Source organism: Synchiropus splendidus, chromosome 13 (genome assembly GCF_027744825.2).
Source record: "Synchiropus splendidus isolate RoL2022-P1 chromosome 13, RoL_Sspl_1.0, whole genome shotgun sequence".
Classification (NCBI taxonomy): domain Eukaryota; kingdom Metazoa; phylum Chordata; class Actinopteri; order Syngnathiformes; family Callionymidae; genus Synchiropus; species Synchiropus splendidus.
In genome coordinates this window covers 17,628,881-17,635,005 of record NC_071346.1, presented here as the reverse complement: position 1 = coordinate 17,635,005, position 6,125 = coordinate 17,628,881, and positions in this window count along the sequence as shown.

Genomic DNA, 6,125 nt, shown 5'->3' with positions numbered 1-6,125 from the left:
AGACTCTGTGGGAACTTGGGGTCCGTTTAGGGTTCCGCCTCTCTGCTCTGTTGCCTTGTCCCACCCACAGGGACAGATGATTTGTTCGGCTTGGAATCCATTTGAGCAACATGGAAGTGAGTGAGCAGATGAGACAGAACTCCTCCTAAAAGCTTGTGAGTCCTGCAGTAACAACCTGAAAGCTCCAGCTCTGTTTCTCTGGCAACCATTAATCAGTTTACATTCCTCAGTGGAACAGAGGATTCTGTGTGTGGAGGGCAGGACACAATGAGTCCAAAATATGCCACAATGTTGCATTTCTCGATGGAGAAAATGATCATACTGAATCAATGTCCTGAAAAATGTCAAATTTATCCGTCAATTAATCCTTTTTAGTGAAGAAAATGTCATTGTTTTTGTAAACAAAACGTCTGAGATTTGTCAAGCTGGGTGGGACAGAAAGTACTGTAGAAACAACAGCCTGTAGAAACTTAAGTCGTACATGATGGTCAGTTGTACTGCGGGCAGCTAAGCTGTTACTACACTGTAGAATCTTAAAATAATAAACATGGGTGATTTAGACATGTACATATATGGCATTAGCTTTTGTATTAGTCCAATAGCTTCACGCCGATTCCTCAAGAAATCAAAGTCACTCACTTGACAAAAACATGCCCACCAGGTAGGTGCATAGCAGGCATGTAGGCAGGCCTTTTGGCAGCTGTAAGGTCAAGTCTGGGGAAAAAAAAGGGAATGCTTTACAAATAGGGGAAAAGGGCTGGTGCTTGAGCAACGCAATGGCTTTCTCTTTGTGCATGTGGTAAAGGCAGACATAACCTGAATCCTCCAGCATCATGCATCAGCACGTAGTGCATACTGGTTCACCCAAAGCCGGGCCCCGCATATGGAGCCCTCTGCGAGCAGCACAGGAATGCTGGTCAAAAAAAAAGTGAGTATACACAAGAACTCTTCTGGAACTCTCCATGGAATGGTTGAGTCTCATGAGGATTAATAAATGTCCTATTTATTCAATTCAAGTTCAGTGCATCTGGAAGCAGCTTGGAAGAACAATAAATGCAATTGAATATGGACTTATCCTAGTGTGCTGGTGAGTAAGAGTGAATGTGTCTTCCTGATAATATTCTGCAGGTCATTACACAACATCTGACACCCATTTGCTTGGAATCACTCAGCGGGCAGCATACTTCTGGATCTTGATGTTACCAAACAACAAACATTGAGAATGATTTGATTGAGAGCACGGTTGAGGCAGCCCTCTGAAGTTAAGTACAAAAAAGTTAAATACAAAAGAAGAAACAAAGCAAATGTGTAAGATCTATAAAAGTAAACACAAAATGGGCACTTGGAGAAAAACATAAAAGTAATAAAATGCAAAACAGAAAGCAACGGACAAGTCACCCAGGAGAAAGCATTAAATGAGGAGTAGGTTATAATGTGGCCAACTTGATAAGGATTGGATATGCACTGAGGCTACACAGATAAAAAGTGGAAGTCCAGTACACGTCTCAAGGCACATGTGTTATGCCCCTACAAAAGATGTGTGAAATGCATTTGGCCGTAATGAGCACATGCTCAACAGCGCACCCACAAGTGATATTTAGCTTTTGATAATATGAAATAAAATCAAGTTATTTGCTTTTTAAAGTGGATCTTAAAATCATTATTTTTACCTCTACTAGTCAGGGAGCGGTGGAGGTTTGGGCTCTGTTCTTTTGTATTCATTATTCATGATTGTAATAAAGAATTGGTCTAGAGAGATTAAAAAACGTATTTCAATGAATTGTTCAGGGCTTGAAATGGCAGAAATAGAGTGAGCCTTTTTTCCTTTGGGGCACTCAACACAACAGTATCAGAGGGATCCATCTTGCTGTGTTATTCAGTTAGAATACAATCCAAATGGTGCACCTCCTGCTTAATTCACATTTGTTGGGCTCAACAAGTCCAGGCAACTGGGAGCAGTGTCAGGCATGATAGCATCAGTTGTCATGCTCCATTTCTTGGACAGCATTTGCACGACTCCCAAAAAGAATACATACATGTATTGTCAGTTTACCACTACTTGTTTACCACTACTTGGTTCTGTTCATGGTTGCGCTTGAGCCTATCCCTACGGTCAGGGATAGTCTGAAGGGCTGAAGGGCAGGAAAACCGTGGACAGGTCACTAGTCTATCACAGGGAGCATACATGCTCAGTTTATAGTATCCATTTAACCTAGTGAGCATGTCTTTGGGCTGTGGTACCTGGAGAAAACCCAGAGGTCAGGAGCTAAATTCGAATCCTGATCCTTCTTCCTGAACAGCAGCAGTACTAACCATTGCTCCACTGTACTGCCCCTCAAAAGAATTGCAGGCGTGTTTTTTCCTTCTTTTTTTTCCAAGTGCAGAGCATGGTCTGTGGGGTCATCTTACAGATTATCATCTTACAGACATCAGTGACCACCAATTCCCATGACATTTGACAAAACCAAATCTTCTTCTTCTTCTGCTGGTGCTTATCCGGGGGCGGTTCGCGGAGGCAGCACTCGGGGCAAGGAAGCCCAAACTTCCCGATCCGCACAAACCTCCTCCAGCTCATCCCAGGGGATCCCGAGGTGTTCCCAGGCCAAACCGGAGACATAATCTCCCCAGTGAGTCCTGAGCCTTCCCCGGGGTCTCCTCCCGGTAAGACATGCCTGAAACACCTCCCCAGGGAGGCGTCCAGGGGGCATCCGGATCAGATGCCCGAGCCACCTCAGCTGGTTCCTCTCGATGTGGAGTGACGTCGCCCGGCATGGCGCAACTGGGGCCCCACCCTGGTGCCAGGCCTGGGGTTGGGGCTGGAATGCGAGCGCCTGGTGGTCGGGCCTCTGCCCACGGGGCCCAGCCAGGCCTAGCTTGGCAGTCGGGGGCAGGGCACCCGACGACCTGGTTTGTGTGGACAAAACCAAATTACTGCCTTAAATTTAGATTCTTAAAATGTATGTTAACACCGGCCTTGAACTGACTATAGGAGAGAATTTGAATTTCTCTCAGTCAGACTATGATGCCTAGGTGATCCAGTTAACAGTTTGATTTTTACTTAATATCACCCCACGTTTTTGCCATGATGATGACCACGGTAATGCCAATCTGTAGAGGTTGGCTGGACTAGAACCACCTTCACATGGTTCAGTTTTAGGCTAGTACTTCTATCCCATGTCTAGCTCCTCTGCCCAATAACAGGCTTCACTACTGGTTTAGGCACTCAGAGGGCCTGCGTCATGATGTGAACTGTTTAGATTAGCTCTCTGTTCAGTCACGCTCCACACTCCATATAAAATCTCCACTGTTCAACTCCAAATTTGTGGAAAGGGCTTTGTAGCCTCTCAGAAAATATGGGATGTACTAGTTGACCAATAAAGCTACTCCACCTCTCCCTTGTTTATTACATTATAATTCACAATGATCAAATAATTTCTGACATACTTTCATTTTCAAAGATTGGGCAGTTTGTGCATTTTTGTTTTGTTTTTGTACCGGTTTCTTAAGCTATATGTTTTCTCCATGCATAGTTTCTGTGGAGACGTTGTTATCTCTTGCTTTTGCATTCCTCCCAGGAAAGAGAGAGGCAAGCAGGACAGACGTTCCTTCATATGGTGTTGTTATCATATTATATTTTGTACGGTATTTAGTCACTGCACTTTTAAAAAAATATTTTTAGCGTAATTTGTTTGTAGTATTCTGTATTGTATTTTTTAAGTATTATTTTATGTTGATTGTTAATTGTGCAATGTGTGTTCTTTACCTATAACATTTAATGTTTCATTTTTAGTGCTGCACCTCACCAGTCCTTGAAGCTGATCAAGTTTGTGGATGTCACCACCATCTGCTGTCGTGGTGCAACCTGGAGCTGTGGAGATGACCATGGACTTTAGGAGAATCACAGCTCCTCCATCCCCTCTCATGCTGGCTGGTTCGCCCATTCCCATTGTGGACTCCTTCTGCTTTCTGGGAACCACCATCACCGAGGACCTCAAATGGGAGCCGACCATCAGGTCCCTCATCAAGAAGGCCCAGCAGACAATGTTCTTCTTGCAGCATCTACAAAAACTACGACTGCTGTCGACGATGATGGTGGAGTTCTACACAGCCATCAGCAAGTCCATCCTCACCATCTCTATTACCGTGTGGTACAGCAGTGCCACCTCCAGGGACAAGTGCAGACTATAGCGCATTGTGCATTCTGCTGAGAAGGTGATCGGTTGCAGACTGCCACCTCTTCATGACCTGCATGTCTCCAGGACCTAGAAACGTGTAGGTCGGATCAGAGCTGACGCTTCTTGCCCTGGTCATGGAATGTTTGTCCCTCTTCCCTCTGGCAGGAGGTTGTGGTCAATCCAGACCCGAACCTCCCGTCACAAGAACAGTTTTTATTCCTCGGTCGTCAGACTGATGAATTCGTGAACAGCCCTTGTTGTTTGTGGGTTCTTTATATATAAGTTACTTCTTTTATTATTGTTTATTTTTCATTTTTATTTTTTTTATTTTATTATTATTGTTATCATTATTATGTTTTGTTCATAATTGCATATTATTCCAAAGCACTTTCCCAGTTGGTGGGATCCTCAATAACCTCGGCAATAAAGCTGATTCTGGTTCTGATATGAAGAAGTGGTCTGCAGAATATATATTGAATAGTCCTTTAATACTCCAAGCTACCTTTGAGGATAATGGTAGTGACCAAGTTGGCAGAAAGAACATACTGAACCTTCTCCTTCGGACATCAGTATCCATAACTAAAACACACATTATGGAAACTAGCCCACACATTATTCACGTGACACGTTATTCATTTACACCGTAGCAACTGAAGACAGGAATTTTGCCAAAACATGTGCCCATCAGGGGCTGAGCAGAGCAGAACATACGTGCTAGTCATTTCTGGTAAGCAAGATGAGTCAGGCACAGCAAGATGAAAGTTTACAAAACCACGACAGTGTTATAATAATTTAGATAATACAACAGTTTTTTTTCCCCTCTAAAACAGTTTGGTATACACTTATTCATTTCAGCACAAGTTTACAGGTAAAACTTTGTTTTTAAAAGAGTGATGCGACAAGTTCTGAAAACTTGGATCCTGACAAGGAGCTGTACTAAGCTCTTATCCTCGAAAGGCGTTGAGATGAAGCATCTTAAAGATTCAAGTGTGAAATAATGTGTGGCTCAACAGTTGGATCAAATGTTATGAAATTATCAAATGAAACAAAAAATGAAGAAAAATAAGGTCCAGTGAAAATGCTAGGGGACAACAGTGTTCAACACGCAGCGATGTCACTGTAGAGCACTTTCATCTCCAGACCTTTGGAGGATGATCTGGAGATGAAGAGAGTAGATTGACCAGTGGAATGACCAAGGAATTCCAAAGGCAGCTTAACCAGACTGGAAACCATCTCGTACCTGGGGTTCCTGGTGCCGCACTCACCCCTGAGAGTTTTTGTGTTCTCACCCGAAGCAGGAATGGCAACAATAGAGTAGGTTGTGGGAAGTTGTACAACAACCCCTGCTCCCGAATGGGATTTGCTATAGCCTTGGTCCTCAAACTGAGGCTACCAGGCCAGGTGTAGGATAAGTCAAGCGCTCCATACGTCATTCAACCCGCTGCACAGCCTGCAGAAAGAACAATCAAGTATATACATTTTAGAATCAAAGCACTGATCTTCTCTAAAGGATCTCAAGAAAAAAAAAATGTTAAAGTTAAAGTGCCGCCTCAAAGATTGTTATCAGCACTGCTGGAACTATTGTCACCGGTCTCAGCTCTTCTCCAAAGCCAACTATTTGTGAAGAAACCTCAAAAGTGATAATGGTTAAATATAACTGTTCTTTTATTTTACACATTGTTTTGATTATTTTATTGTTGTTGTAATTGTTTATAAAAGAACCATTGGATATTGATATGAATCCGAATTGGGATTAACACTGAACACCTGTCTAAATATGTATCACCTGACCAAGCTCAATGAATGGCTGGATAACTTTCTGGCCCCCTCAGATTTGTAATTAATTATCAAAGACTGTTAGTGACGATATATTTACTATCATAGTTATTGCTGATAAATATAAATGTAAAAAAACCCCAGCTCTGACTCACTTCCGAGTTGGCAGCTGTG